A 16,701-nucleotide genomic window follows, 5' to 3' on the forward strand; every position below is an offset into this window, starting at 1 on the left:
ATGTACACCACCATTTACTACCTTTGTACTATCTTTTGACCTTTTGCAGATCTATTAGCCATTCATATTCTTACCTAAACTGTGTGATAGGTGACAAATCATTAACCATCCTGAAAAAGGATAAACATGAAACTGAGGTGAAGCTCACAAACTGTACTTCATAAAATGCCCAGGCATTAAAGAATTAAGGTATCTTGAAAAAAAATAATATGAGAGTAACTAAACTGAGAAATTATAGGAATAGAAAATTTGAGACCAATATTGCAGTCTTCTACATTCCTCTCAGGCACCACAACAAGAATTCCTAGGGCAGAAATTTGCTCCAAACAGGAAACTTTTAAGATGGTATTTCAAGATACACACTTCTCCTCTTGAAATTTGTAGCTTTAATATTTTTCTTTTCAGTCTCCTTGTTACTGAAGTTCCACTAAGGATGGTAGCTTTTCCTGTGTACCGTAATCATCATTAGCCATGGATTTTTACCCATTATCAGGAAATCTTAACCCTGGAAGAAGCAAACCTGGACCCTGGAGGAAGAAAGACCTGAGCTCCAGTGGAAGGAGCTTTCTACTGTCTTGTGGCACTGGGGGTTTTGCTTTTACTCTCCTCCATTCTGCAGTCTCTCCTATTACCTAGCTTCTTTCCGTTGCTAGCACAGGAATGAATAACATTGATAAAAACCAGTCATTAGCGATTCATGTATTTACCTGTCCCTTATGGCATCATTGTAATATGATCTTTGACAGGTTTTGGTGAGGGTTTGCTAAAAAACGAGATGCAATGCATTGTTTTGTTTGGTGGTTTGTATTTAATGGATAAATATTACCGTGAGAAGCTTTCTCTTTATACCCACCATACTGCTGAGAACTGAAAGAACTGTACTCTCTCCTATTCGGAACTAGATGTGAAAAAAGAACTCTGTTAGCAAGAACAGGATGCACTGAAGCACGTTTTTGCTGACAAGGTACAAGGTATTACAGTCTGACCCCTCATAGAAACACATTACCACAGCAAATACACAAACTGTTTACAATGGCAGTGATAAAGCATTTCATGCTCTTGTCTCCTTCCTTCCCGCTTAAACCAGCAGCCAAAAGAAAAGATGAAGCACTTGGATACTGTGATAGCCTGGAAGAGGTTGACCATAAGAGGCAGAAGTCCACTTTAATAAACTGAGTCAAAGGCTAGACTGGAAATTCGTGTCATTGTCAAGTTTGTACTTGTTAATAGTTAGGGGATTTGGGTTATACTGGTATGTATTTATTCCTGGTGATTACTGCTTTCGTTCTAATTGGTGCTGCTGGAGAGGAGAGGGCAAAAAGCATCCACTATGTGAGGGCTAGTTCATTGCAGGAGGCATGATGACAAGCACAGAGTGAGAGCAAGCTCTGCCTTAAAAATCTAGCCAGACAGGTCCGGGAATGAGAGCGCTGAAGCACAGAGGAAGACAGCAATTTGCCTAAGGTGAGCCAAACATACAGCCTTACAAAGAGTGAATAAGAAAATGGATAATGTAAGTCCTGATAGCAGCTCTCTGCTGCTCATGCAGCAGTCACAGGTCTACATTTACATGCCTGTTACTTGAATGGAGGCAGAGGAAAAAGTAATTTTAATAATTATGAGGCAAACTCTCCCACTCAGCTGCCTCTTCTCATCCTGGCACAGTACCCCACTTATCACATCAATAAATACAAAAAACTGGAATAGTAGATGTAGCCGAACTTATGGATATATATTGGAAAATTTCAGCTTTGCTTTTTGTTTGTTGTTTGTTTTTTTTTTTTTTTTACATTGTTGCAACAATCCACATCCCTGCTGGCCTTTGGTTGCAGCTTTGGCTAATTATATTAGTTGAGACATTTTGTCATACAGTGAATCAGATCCTCAGTTGATTTAAATGAATGCAGCTGCACTGGTAGTAGAGATTTGCCTGTTTGCCTGTTCTTACCAATTGTCTGTCATCTTCCCCCAAATGAAAATGCAAACTGCCATACCCTAAAATACATTTTTTAGAGCAAAGGGATATGCTGTTGGTAGATCTTTCAAATTTATTTCCTAGAACATATTGAGAACTCCATTTGCACTCTAAAAAGCACTAAGAAAGAGCAATGGCTAACAAAGAAGAAAAAAAATGTGACTTCCATACATTCTCTAGATGTATCTTCCCATAGAAATAAAACTTCAAGACTATTACCACATCCAAATCTATTAAATATATCCAAGAATGCAACAAACCATGGAAGACTACTAGATGACTGCTCTACACAGGATAAGAGAAACTGGAATAGGGAAGGTTGCCTCACAGTTATCTTCCAGACCAACTGTGGCTTGTCACTTAGGAACAACATTAAAAATATTATTTTTCTTCCTAATATCAGTTCTATTTGGTCTGAAAACGGTCATAAGTTTTGTCATGTCAAAAGACTTATAAAGCTGATGAATAAATCCAGCTAGAAGCAAACTAGCTTTGAAAGGCTCCAGTTTTCTGCAGCAATTGGTGTTTAGGGCACTGGATTTGCTTTTTCAAATACCGTGGCATGAGATAAAAGCAGATTACTTTCCCCAAGCAGCTATACATTTTCTCAGTCTTTTTGCATAGATGACTATATAAATTCTTTAGCTATAAGCACCTAAATAGTCAAATTCTTTCTGGCAACATTAACACAGGTTAAATTTCAGCTGTCACTGCCTTATTCCTGGTGCCTGGAGATGCATCTTTATAGACCCACTGATTTTCTGTAGCCTTAAAACTTCTGGGAGGGGAGGAGGAAGGCAGCCTATCAGAGGTTTACTTCTGCTTTGGCATGTAGCTCAAACTTCATATATCAGATATATGACTTGTTTTCCAAGCACTGCTGGCACCAGCCTTGCTGCTGCTGCTGCCTGTGTGTTTGTGCAGAGGTTCTTTAGAAATGAGTGGCTGCTTTGTAGCTGGCAAAGTTGCAGGAGGTGGCATGTGAATCTCGCAGAGGGAACACAACTCCCACCCACTCGCAGCCCAAGCCTTGCCCGGGATCACCTTTGGCATGAACACAGGCTCAACGTGTGTGTTCTCGCACTGGGAGCACAAAAACAGCTCAGAGAGGTGCTGCAGCTTTTCCAGCCTTGGCAGAGATGCTACAGTTCACTCATGCATGCTGCTGCCGCTGCACACTAGCTCACAGAGGAAGCTCTTGGCCCTCACCTTCAGCAGGTGAAGGAGCAGCTCCCACAGCAGCCTGGGCTCCCCACCCGATGGTGACTGTGAGAGCCAGGGAATAGATGATTTTTTTTAGTCATGGAGGCCTTATAACTTGGGAGGCAGAGGCAGCTGCACCTGCTGCTCCAGTTTATACTTCATTAGTATAAACCATTGTCAGATGTTTGGGATGAATCCTTCCACCTGTGCTGGCTCTGGCACTTTCTAGATACAAACAGAACTTTGCAAATTATTTGGGTGATTAGTCTAATTGTTTTTCCTTTCCTTTCGTCAATCCCAGTGCTCACAGCTCTTCTCAGCCACAACAAATAAATTACCAACAGCCCATGACAGTCATCTATACCTTTTCCCCATCATTTCTCTTTCTCAAAGGAAACCATTGAAACAAACCCTTACTACTATATCTAAGCTGAGAAAATGTTTTCCTCTATTCTTTCCTCTGATGTTCTTCCACTCTTATCCCCCACTGAGAAAGAATATATTTAATGAGATCATTGTTTTACTAATGGTGATTTTGCTGATTTTTCCACCATTAAATACAGATGATTTTGAACAGTGCCATGTTCATTTGCCTGATTGTGAAACTCTAATGTTAATAGGATTATTCATGCAAGCACTCTCCATGTTATGCAACAATTGCATAATCACCGCCTGAATATTGCCTTAAGTTCCAGCTCCAGGTTCTCCAAATCTCATCCTCCTACCCTGTTACAAGTTTTCATGCTGTATGCAGCTATGGTAAAAATTCTCTCCAATAAGTACTGAAGATGAAGCATTTAAATTTGGATTCTCCCAGCTTTCTAATGTACTTCTTAGTACTAGAGCTTTAGAGACTGCTTGCTGGGATTCTGGGGGTTTTCTCATTTGGTTGTGCGGTTGGTTTTGTTTGGCTTTTTTGTTGTTTGCTGAAAAGAACAGAAATGGCAATGACAAAACAGTTTCCCCTAGTTTTGTTTTACAGCAAACACAAATGTAAGTGCAGCTGTTCACAATGGATACATAGACTTTGCCATTCTGACATGGAGAAAGGAAAACAAGGTTATCATTGGTGCCTTTTCTTTCCTTCTCACATTCAAACTTTCCTCTTATCCACTGCTTTAATCATTTTTCTGTTCTTCTAATAATTAAATTGTTTCTATGTGGCCAAAAGGTGAATAAGAATGTTCAGCTTTTCAAAGGTGTATTGCTCTGTAGGGACCAAGACTTACCATCCGTACTAGAAACAGTAGTAAAATAGGAGACCATCTGGCCTATTTACCTGCTCATGGAGAAGCACCAGTCCCCATACCAGCTGGAGCTGTGTTTGCCAACATTCTGGAAGTCCCCAAAGCTGAAATTAATAACCAGGTGTTAGTGGAAGCTCAGCATCACCACCTCCACTTCACATACCCTGTACCTTTTTGTCACAGCTTCAGTTGCCTTTGGGTGCAAGGAGCATGGAAAAAAATGGCCTTAGATACTCTTTGAGCCCCATTTCAAGGCTTCTTAAAACAAGCTGATTTAGCACAGTGGTAGGGAAGGAATGGAACATGTCCATGAAACAATGTCTGTGACAGTAAATCCAATCTAAACCTCATAAATACACTTGCTACTTTGAGAACTGCACAGATGATCAGAATTCAAATGCTGTATACTTTCAGCATCAAATGCTCTGTCTATACTAACATTTTTTTCTGTACAGTATCAGTAGCATCAGGAGTCTAGGCTTTTCTGTTTCTTTATACTTCTGTATCTGGCTTTCTCTTCCTTTTTTCTCTTGTTATCTATACACAGAGCTAGGAAAATATAGAGCATTTCTGTGTATGCAGTTACTATATACTGGCTCAGTGACACACATTCCTTCAAGAGACAATACTATCAAATACATACAGAACTTTGTGAATGCACTTGGCATGCAATACAAGCCCTTGAGAACTTAAAGTAGGGCTTTGATGTACCTGATGCTGGAGCCAAAAATCTTCTGATCTTTGGGAAACAGGATGGTAATTGTTGTCTGATCTATAAGAAAGTTGCAACTGCCACCTATACAATTATGGGGAATCATGGCATGGACAGAAATGGAAGCTGCATGGTATTGCTTCCCCCCCCCCCCCCCCAATTCAGCCTCTTCTGCCACCTGACATCCAGGTAAAGGCTGAGGAAGTCTACACTACTGATTTGTACTGCAGACATTAACAGGGAATACAGACTTATATTACAGATACTTCCCATAGTATTTTCTACAAACCATATACTTCAAATATCCAGTAATTTTAATTCAGCCTCTTTGCAGATTTTTTTTCCCCTTATATCCTTGTTAGAATTAAGATAAAATACATCCACTTCTCTCCCCTACATGGAACAAGTTGTTTCATCCTAGTAAGTAGGCTACCAGACTTGTCAGGCATTTTGCTCTTGGGAAAACTGTTCTGGCTGTTCCAAGCCATTGTCTTGTCCTAGATGGAACTGAATATAGAAAATACAAAATGGTATACTGGTGACAGATTACAGCCCACACAGATTCCTGAGGAGTATACATAATTATTACAATGACAAGAGTAAAGACGACAAATGCAAGCTATGAAATTACAAGTGTAAGACTCCTAGAGTCCATTACCTTCTCCCAACACCCTCAAATCCCAGGAAATTGTCGGTATGCATGCCTTTTTTGTACATGTACAATAATACAGATCATATATTTCCTATAGCAACCACTGTTTGTTAGAGTAATACATTCCCAATCTCAGAAATTCCATCCTAATACAAACCAGACTGTATCAGTAAATGCCAACAGAAACCCCACCTTCTCTCCATTTTGATTACTTCCAAATGTGCACAGTTTATCTGAAGGTACATGGGGCATCTCTGCATCTCCCCATTTGGTAGTGCTTATGCAAGAAAAGCACGAAATGCTGACAGCTACATCATTTTAATAGGGAAAATGCATTTGTAACTCCAAAGCAGCTTGTCTAAGTCTTGACTTTACTCTTTTTCTGAATGCTTACAGCTTCCTTTGCTCAGGCATACTTCTTATTCAATTAATAGTGAGATATTTCAGAAGCTGGCAAGTAACTCAGCAAATTGGAAAGCATTCCATGTTTCAAGTCATATTCTCCTTTTTTCTTCATAACTGACCTGGTACATTCTTAAAAACGTTAAAGCTGGTGGTTGTGCTTACCTAAGGACTGATCTAAAGCTCTTTACCATAAGGGGGAAGAATTCTATCAACAGGCATTGTACTAAGCCCCTCCTGCTCAAGTGGTGATTTCTGTTTATCACAGGCTTTAGACATACTGTGTCTGTTATAGATCTTATAACATAGGACTGTGTGCAAAAACTTCAGCTGCCTAAACCAGAGGCCCCATATGGAATCAAGTTTATAGCAGAGCAGGGGAATGGCTTTCCCCCCATCTTCTGACCCCCTACTCCAGAAGAAAAAAAAAAAATGCTGTTCCCCATAAAGAGATTTAAGGTTTTATTCTCGGCATGTTGAGTCACTTAAAGGTATTTTCCTCTCTTACTGGTTTTATGTGTCCTGGAACTATTCCTCTCTATACTCGGTCAAAGGGGCTCTGTTCTAAAGAGAGTTCAGTTTTGGAAAAAAAATTACATGCTGAGCTGGAAAAGTGGAGGAGGACAGCAGGAAAAAAATCATGGTTATAGCTATAAGGGGAACTAGTCAAAAAGCAGTTTCCAGTTCCCAGGAAATATGACTGTTCTAGAGTGGTTTGGACAAATTTTGAGTTGACAGCAAGACATTCTCAAAAACAGTGTTTCCATAGAAAATAAGTTTTCAAGACCCTGCAGCTGCACTGACTGACTCATTATCTCTAAGCTTTGCAGTTCTCAAAACTGATGGATTCTAGACAGACCTGCTGGGATGTCAACCCTGCAGTCAGAGGTACTGGACTATTCCCATGTTTTCAAGTCTTCACGAATGCTCTGAAGTGAGCTGTACAGCGGTGGAGCCAGGGTTCTGGGTAGGTGTGCCAGCTGCTAGACACAGCGTTGAACCTGCTGGGGCTGGTTCCCACTCAGGACAAAACTTGGAGTTCCTACCACAGCAACCTGAGAGACAAACATTTCAGGCCTTTACCTGGCTTTTGAGCAATCTGCCCAGACCCCAAAAACTTAACTTTTGGGGCATTATTGTCACACAGCCAGTTTTCAAAAAAACTTTCTTTCAAGACTGATGGTTCTGGAGTAGCCTGGATGGAATGCCCCTGCCTTCTGTGATCCTAGCTTCAACATTTGTATGTATAAGAAAACCCCTTTTGCCTGAAATACCTCTAGCTTTGTTACCTTCCTCCAGGAATCAGGTATAAATAAGCTAAAGGTTTACCTATCATTCCTGTCAGCTGATGGATCACAAACAAAACACACATGCATCTAACTTAAGATCTATTCCATCAGTTCTAGTACAACTGTTTTGTCTATTATGTATGTATTGTATTGCATTTATATGTAATTTATTTCAGTTCATGGAATGAATTCATGAGACATATAGTGCTCCCAAGATTTAATTAAGACCCTATCAGATGTCAGGTTGCACCTTCCATCCAAATATAACTACTGATCAGCATACTAATTTGTGACTATTAATGCCTCTTTCTACCAAAATACATAAAAATCCTTCTTTCTAACAGGACTCTGAAACCCAGCTAATAAATATGCCACTAGATCCTATCTCCACACATACAAGTATATGACAATACACTTGTGTATTAGTAGTAAAGCCATTAAGGCAGGGCATAGGAAACTTTATACATGAATGAATTGCTTTACCAGGAACAGATGAGAAAATGGAGTCAGAAGGAAAGTTTTTAGTAATAAGAAAATATTTAGAGGGAAAAGATTTCATGTGGAATGTTTAATTATTTCTTCTGAGAAAAATTCTAGTCTTGTGCAAAACATGTGGTATGCATTGTAAATAACAATAAATTGTTAATTGTATTCAGAAGTGTAGAACATTTTTCAGTATTTCAAAATTTAATCTCTGGTTCTTGCTCCTTATTTCCAGTTCACACCATAAAACCATTATGAATTTTACAGTGGGTGAGACCCTAAGTTTTGTCTCATTATGATATTCCATTCCTAGAATAAATTCAAATATAAAATTTCTATAGGCTATAAAAACTTTAATGAAGCTACTGTACTGTTAGTATGTTTGTTTCACATACAAGTACACTGAGATAATTCTGTAGAAAATATGGATGAAAAATACTGATAGATACTATGTGGCTACTAGCTCCATTTGTCGCTCCAAAAGCCTGAGTTTTTTCCCCAAGATTCTTAGTTTATTTTTAAAATAAATACTTTTATTCTTTCAAAAGGCAAAAGAACACATAAGTAAAATACACCTCACCTCCTCTTGATTTATTTTCAAATACCTTCTGTTCATTGCTACTTCTTTTGTCAGAATTGCATAAAACAAAATCCATATTATTTACACAGATACTTCTCTTAGTCTCTGCAACTGGAAGGAAAGCACAGAGAAGGTACATAAAATACCCCATCACAGACTGCATTCCCCACCTATGAGTAGTTTACAAGCTGCTTTAACACCACTGATTGAAAGACTTCAAACTACTGCCTGCCTCTCAACAGTATACAGCTGAGGATTTATTTATAGCAATGGATATCTCAGATAAAATTCAATAATTTTTTTAAGGACACGAACCTAGAGAATCTGATCCACAGTCTTTGCAAAGATGAATTTAATTGGTAGCTATTCTGCTAAAGATAAGCACTCATAGTTTTACACTTGAGTTAATAATGTTGAATAGATATGTTACTATTCCCTTGTTATCAGTGATCTGAAATCTCTAGGAGGGATATAATAGTTCCAGCTCTGCCTTTCTATCAAACTAGCCAAACTGTCAACACCTGGTGCAAGTTAATGATCTGACAAAAATTTCCACAATGTAGACAGTTATCCACAGAAAAATGGATTAAAACTCAGCTTTGTCATATAGACCATCATGCACTCCTCAGTTTCTATCTAATCTGAACATTAAAAGTTCTAATATGCTTCAATTTGAGGCACACTGTAGACTTATATCCAATATACAACATTTGTCCTGGCACCTGAAAGCTTTGACTCATTCTGATATGTGTACTATATTAGAAGATGGCCAGTCTGGACAACAAAGATCTGCTCACTTCTTTAAGTAAATAAATAGAAAAATAGAAAAAATAGTAGACTGACTTTGGAGCAATGGAACCATGATATACTGTCTTCTACAGAAAGTTAGTGAACCTGGTAAATGCTTGGTCACTTAGAGGATGGACATTAACAGTTGAACCAAAAAGACAAAATGAAATAAAAAAAGCTTTTACTTTTAATGGAATACCCTTTTGCCAATTATACAACAAAGGTCAGCATGTAATAGGATAAAACCATAGATACATAGGAAAGAATAAAATTTTTACCACCAGAATAACAGTTACATATTTCAATTTAACAAAATTAAAATCTAATTCTGACCTTCTTAGGACGTAGCCACTATTGGCTTCAACCCACAGCTTGTAAAACATCGTTTGCCTTTATACACACCTGCTTTTGCTCTATGTGTCTATACATAGCCAGAGTTTGCAGTGACATACTGCAGGTGCTACTATAGTGTTAGTCATTGATTATGGAACTGCACTGGGATTCCCATTTTCTCTGCTGCAGGTTACTCAGAACAGATTTTTTTTTGTTGTGCATGCCAGGCATTTTCTTCTATTCCTGCAGTGATTGATATTCAACTCAATTATCTGTTTTGATGGCAAAACTTGGGAAGTCTCTTTCCAAAACAAGAAAAAAATCTGAATATCCTCCAGGAAATACATTGTCCTCTTTACTGTTCATCAGGCTCTTATTCCTCACCAGCGTTGTTACAATTCATTGCTGTATTGTTGAGTTTCTCTGAAAGAAGTGTCTAAACCCTTTCTGTTTATATATCACAGGAAAGATCTGGTTGAGGTTTGGGGTTTTGGTGGGGGTTTTTGGTTTTTTTTTTTGTTTGTTTGTTTTTTCAGTTTTTCAAGTGAGAATGAATTGGACTGAGGTTGCAATGTTTTATATACATTGTCATTTACATTTTCTTGACCCTGAACAAAAAACCCCCGTGTTTCTAGCTTAGATCCCTTCAAAGAGTGAAAGAGGAACCTCATTAAGTTGACAGAGCTTAGCCTCCTTGCTTTAAAGAACTGTGGATAGTTTCTTGGGATTTGTTACAAGTACTTTACAAAGATGTGTTAATTATCTGATCTAAGTTTACATTTGTTTTATCTTTATTTTATGAAGACTGTAGCATATTCATTTCCTGCTACCTCCTTAGAAATGGTTATTAAAACAGCAATTGATGTTCAAACAAATTCAAGTCAACTTTACACTGGACAAGTGCCTCAACAGCATAGCACTGTTCAATACACTCCATATCACGGAAAAACAAGCCCAATGACAAAGAAGGAGAAAGAATACAACTCATCCAATGTTGGAGTTATTGCTAATATATGTCTGCAGTAATCGTCCAAGGAGAGAATTTTCTGCCGAGTACAAATCTTGTGGATTTTTGTTTTATGAGTTTGTTTAAAGGGGTACTGGACCTAATGGAAATTTACAGAGATCGTACTTGTACTCCCAGTGTCCAGACATTACAGTACCACAGAAAGAAAGTGGCCATGTCAGCAGGTTTTCGGGTATTAATCTATCTCTGAGAAAAATTATTGCGTTGCAGGACACTGGAGACAGCTGTGAATGTTTTCCTTCATATGAGGTAAGGACGACTGAGGAAAATGGATGAGATTTTTCTTCATTCCTGTCAAAGTCCCTACACAAAGAAAACATTTCATTTCTGAACAGGGTATGAAGCAACCTGTCTAAAATAAACAAGTCTGGCTTAAAAAAATATCAGGTATGAGATAGCAAGGACTGATGCTAACATCTATAAGAAATGATTGCATAGAGTGGGGTAAGGAACATTTGAAATGACAGGACAAGATAAATATAGCTGTGTGTTACCAACTTCCACTGACTCACGGAATATCAAATCTAAATGTAATGTTTTCTTCTGCTGCAGTTGGCCTAAAACAAGCCCTTCTATGACCAAATATTTAGAGGAAAGGACTGGGAAAAGGTATAATTCTTCTCATGAATAACTTGCTTGTTTTTTAGTGTTGGAGATCTCAATTAGAATTCCTGCCTTATGAATGAGATAATTGTTTTAACTTTCATGACTAACAAACCCAGCCTCTGCCTTAAAATTCTGAAGGCAAGGAACCCTTATTTCAGGGTTAATGGAAAATACACACAGAAATAAGTTCCCCTCACACATGAGGAGGGCAGCAGATTTCCACATGGGCCTTCTGGGGATACTTGGTGCAGTGCTGCATATATGCACCCCACCACGAAACCAGTGCTTTTGTTACAGCTGGACTTCTCATTCTGACAAGGAAGTACATTTTCACATTTTCAGCAAGGTGCACACCCAAATGCTAACAGCTATGATGACCTGGGGCTTTACAGCTCGAAAACAGCCCTCAGGCACAAACCGTACTTTTGGGGTACTGAATCACTTAACCTAAGAGCTCACTAGTAGTGCAGTGAAATGCATGCGCCATCTGTCTACACCACATCCACACATAAAGAGCTTATGAAGAGAAGTGAGCTTTATCATTATCTATAGATGCTCTATTAATATTGTCTTGTAACAATTGTGTTTATTTTATGGACCATACCAGAATCTCCATGAAGATGAACTAAAGCTTCAGCACAAAATGAGGTTCTAGGTGGATGTTCCAAAATGCTTGAAATTCCAGGTTTAGGCATGGAGCTCAGAAAACTGAAAAAGTGACTAAATTGAGGTTTGTAAGTACTGACACAGGTAAAAGGCTCTCTGATGCAACACACAAAAGCAGGATAAAATCCACTGCAAAATATGCCTGGGGCAGTCTCATTTGTGGTGAAATACTTCACATTTCCTACAAAGGTGGCAAAAATGAAGGTACTGAAAGAGATGTAATGAGAAGACTCTTCTAATAAACACCACCAGCTTCAGACTAACAATTCCTCAATGGAAAGGAATGCTACAATTTAAGGCTTTTTTCTAAATAGTAATCTAAGAAATAGCTAAATCCTAACTTATTCCAAACTTGAGGGTGACTGGGTTTGTACTAGAGTTGTTCTGAATCTGTGGAGCCTGTGAACAAGTTTAAGAAACAGCACAATAATCGGAGAGGACAGCTCACATATGGGGAAGAAATGACAAGGAATCTGCAGAGAAAAGTTGTTCCATGAGCACTGGAGCCAACTACATCTGGTTTCCGCTGGACTTATATCTTCTTGTTGGTTGACTTTTAACTGAATATATGCGAGCTCACCCTAATTAAACATCCAGTAGGTGTTGGAAAAAAATCTTCTATAGCTCCTTGCTTGAAAACAGATAATTCACATACAAAAAAAGAAGCCTTAGTGGAGGAGGAGACTCTCCCAATGACTGAAACAGCAAAAACACCAAACGAGGCTTCCTTTTTTTTTCTAAGCAGTTAGGTATTCATAAAGTGCTATCCCATGTAGATTTTTCACTTTAGTAACAATTTAAGTGATACTTATTTTGTCACTCCCTCCAGTGAAAATAGGGTATTTGCTTTCCAGGAGAGCTTTTTTGTTACTTATTAAGAATTTAATATGATGAAGAACTTTATTCACAAACATGTCCGGTTCAAAAAGGAAAGACTAGTAAAGATGCTTACATAAACCTTATTTCCTTAGGAAATCAGGATTCAAATAATTCAGATATGGAGAGAGATGAAAATTACCCGAGGGAATGGGTACATTTGGAATTCACAGTGGTTTCCCTGTTGATTAGTGAATCTTATTTCAACAGTCCTCACAGTGGAAGCGCCAGTGTCCTGGGAAAACCCAAATATTATTTCTGTGATTACCACACCACCATCTACTCCTTAAGGAGCCTGTAATCCCAGCGAACAATGGAAGGAGGAAATAAACCAGGCAATTCTGACAGTATTGCAGTTATGATATAGATTTCTCTGCATGTTCAGGACATGTAGCTTAATCTCTGAGCTCAGATTTCCAGATCTCCATGCTAATGCTTTAAGCACAGAACCGCTTTTTTTTTCCCTCCTGGACATGCTCAGAGATACTTGAACTCTTCCATGTGAGTAATCTCAGCAGGGAAAGGTGATACATCTGTGCAGTGGAACATGGTATCTGGCAGACTGCCAGCAAGCTCAGCACTGGGGATTCTGGATGTCATTTATAAAAAGGAATTTAGGCTGCTTGACAGAGTTCCAGATTTTTCTTACTGTGGACTGCAACAAGAGAGAGATTAAGCAAAGACACTGCTATGTAGAAATCAGGAATAGTGGGTAAAAGATAAAAACAGTCACCCTTTGAATGCTCAAAACAGTGCACAGTCCATTACACTGATAATGACATTGAAAAAGCATTGGTAAGAAAATTTTGCTATATGCACATTTTAATTTAAGGAACTATTAATAGAATAAACTTAAGGTTTTATTATGGGAATTTTCAGAAAGTATCAATGTGCTTCTTTTTTGTTTGATTGGTTGGTTTTTAATATGCATGACAACACCTGTGATCTATTTTAGAGAATGACTAAACTTTGTGATCAAATGAGTGTGCCTTCTAAATGTTGCCATTCTCTTCAAGTAAAAGCTTTGAGTGTAGATTCCAGGCCACATAGCATTTCCACTAAACTTGGGTTCTTTCTTTTCCCCTGGCTCACAAGTGGTTTTATTTATTTTAAAATGAGTACAAGTGATGAATCTACTATGAAACTATAAAGTCTACTAGAAAGATTTCCATTGCTTTCAAAGGGATCCCAATCAGGTCCTGTTTGACTACATGGCAAAATGTACTTTGCTATTTACACAAAAGAATATAAAGTTACTAACCAGTAGAAAAGAATGGAAAAATCAGTTTCCTCTCCTGCCTTTTATACACTCAGAGTTGGGTAAAAGGGAGAGGAATAAGGAAGGTGTTATTTCATTCTGAATGGAAAAAAGCAGAATTAACTCAGGGTGCCTTCACTAGCTCTTCTGCGAAAGGAGTGAAAATTACATAGCCCTAGGAGCTTTCCAAGGCACAAGGCCTAAAGTTCATTAGCCAGCCCCATAAGCTGGAACTAACAATCAGTTAGCTGGGACTCTAAATTTAATGTTAATTACTTATTTTGTTGCTTTTGTATTTTATCACTTAAATGGCATATGCTTAACCTGTTTTAAAGTAAACGTCTCCTAAAAATTTTATCTTGTGGCTTAAATGGCTTCTAAAGGATCTATCCCAGCACACCACATCCCAAATCCGCCAGGCAGCTGGAGGGGGAGTAAAATCCACCCTTCCAATCCTCTGCATCCTGATAGATACAAGGTATAAGGAAAAGGCAAAACTCAGTATCTCTGTTCAAAGCTTCACCGACAGTTTTAGCGATTACAAACAGTACCGAACATTAGCTTGGAACTGCTTGATGGGTGATGATGGGGAAACTTCCCAATAATTACAAACACAATCCAAATGGCATGAAAACGTGAGTTCAGTGCCCTCATCTTTACCCATGGTAGTATAACCTGCTTCCCAGGGTATCAAGCAAGTGCAAAAGCAGTCCTCTTTTCCAGTACTGCTGTTGTGACTACAAGCAAGACAGTAAATATTAAAAGAGAGTACCAATTAGATAGACCACATGCAGGAATTTAAAAATGATAGCTTTCATGGCATAAGGAACAAGGAATATTCAAGAAAGTCACACTTCCTCCTAGCCCTGTTTCATGGTACTTTCACTTCTTCTCCCATGAGAAATGGCTTCACTATTTACTACAGTTTTACACAGAAAGAGCCAAATGAAAATAAAAATATATATATATGAAGGATAATAGATATTCAAATGCTATCTTCTGGCCCTTTAATCTATTCCTTTGTAATGGGGGAGACTGAAATCAGACAGTTGGCCCTACTAGGACCATCAGTGGAGACTGCAGAGCAGAAATGAAAAAAATCTTTAACTGCTTTTTTCCATTTCTGAAGCTGCATTGGCCATCTTCCATCACATTAGTAACAGTAAAAAGTGATGTCATGTTGCACTTCCTCCACCCTTCTATTCCCAGTCTTCAGTGAGGATGCTCTGATAAAGGGAATTCACAAATTGGTTTTAGAAACATGCCATCCCAATTTTCTATTTTTATCTCATTTGTGTCTGGAAAAGGAGGAAGATTCAGATACCCTTTATATCTAGAGATGCCTTCCATGCAGTGTGTCAAAAATCTCTAGGGTCCCAATCCTCCTTGACACATATAACTTCCATAGGTACAGAAGGAAGCTGATGCACATTTTCTGTCTGTTCTACACAATCCTTGCAACAGCTGCTGTTTTTCAGTGGAAACAAAAAGCTATTAGGTGTCTCTAAGTAAAATAGACAGGGAAATCCCACAGCCAATCTTTAACAAGACACATTAGACAGTTAACCACGCACTCTGAAAGCTATATAAGTAAATATATGCAGAACAACAGGCTGAGCATTTGATCCTCACTCTGTGCATCTGTTTTTACACATTTTAGGGAAAACTTCAGAAAAAAAACCCAAAATCAAAACCAAAACCAAACCCAACTATGTGAGTCAGTCTTGAATCCTTTCTACCTTCCTAGGGCAGTACCCTGATTTGGAATCTGTTGTTACTCAGCTTTCGAGGATCCTAAAGAAATTACAATATTATAGTGCCACTGCACAATATGGAGTCAACATTGTGGCACCTTGTCCAGGCACGAGCATAACTAGCGGCAAGTCATTCGTAAACTTGGTGAACTCAGTTAAATGCTCTAACACAAGCTCTTTTTTGCAGTCACACTTAGGACATGTTATTTTTAGTAGTGTTGTATTCTGAGACAGTTTTACATGAAGACATAAGTATTTTGTCCCCATCTGAAACAGCTGGATGCACTTGTAAAATAAGGTCTTCCTACTCCTGATTCAGAACAAGTGCCACCTACTGACAGCAAGAACTGGCTTTATTTGCTTTGTTTTTTCAAGAATTCTATGCTGCTGCTGTTTCAGGCAGATTTGCTTCAAGTCCAGATGGTGAAAATAGACCTCAAAAAAAGAAGCTGCACTTTAAAAAAATCTGAACTGGTACATGCCAGATTCTCATTAAAACCCACCTGCCTATGATGTTACTGACTGATGAAGAATTCCCTAGCACCACCAATCAACAGTCACTTTCACAACCTTTTCTGCAAAAACATGAGCAAATTAGACAAAAATATTCACCCTTTATGAACAGTCAAGTATGAAATTCAAAAGGTGAATTAGAAACAAGAAATCAAACAGAAGAGACAAAAATCAGTGGAAATAAGTCTAAACCTGGATGAAGAAAACAAACATATGTACATATATGAAACTGAGTATTGCAGGATGAATAAAATATCACTGCATTGTAAAAAGTCAGTTGCATGGCTTCATCAAAAAGTCTTCTGGAAAAGATTTACTATAAATTGCACCTCTTCT

At 38.3% G+C, this 16,701-nt stretch overlaps 1 long non-coding RNA gene across 2 annotated transcripts; it reads right to left on the minus strand.

The window, feature by feature from the left end:
* Positions 1 to 2,877: 2,877 nt before the first annotated feature.
* On the minus strand, positions 2,878 to 16,430 carry LOC133224846 (uncharacterized). 2 transcript variants are annotated; one of them, XR_009728960.1, is made up of 3 exons: positions 16,356 to 16,430; positions 4,458 to 4,529; positions 2,878 to 3,403 (listed from the first exon to the last, which is right to left on the minus strand). It is a non-coding gene; the product is annotated as an uncharacterized LOC133224846 (long non-coding RNA). The 2 variants fall into 2 exon arrangements; XR_009728961.1 differs by lacking the exon at positions 2,878 to 3,403 and adding an exon at positions 3,548 to 4,213.
* Between the last annotated feature and the right edge of the window lie 271 nt (positions 16,431 to 16,701).

Source organism: Neopsephotus bourkii, unplaced genomic scaffold (assembly GCF_033783945.1).
Source record: "Neopsephotus bourkii isolate Nb327-2 ecotype Australia unplaced genomic scaffold, CSIRO-AGI_Nbou_v1 NB_1728, whole genome shotgun sequence".
Lineage (NCBI taxonomy): Eukaryota > Metazoa > Chordata > Aves > Psittaciformes > Psittacidae > Neopsephotus > Neopsephotus bourkii.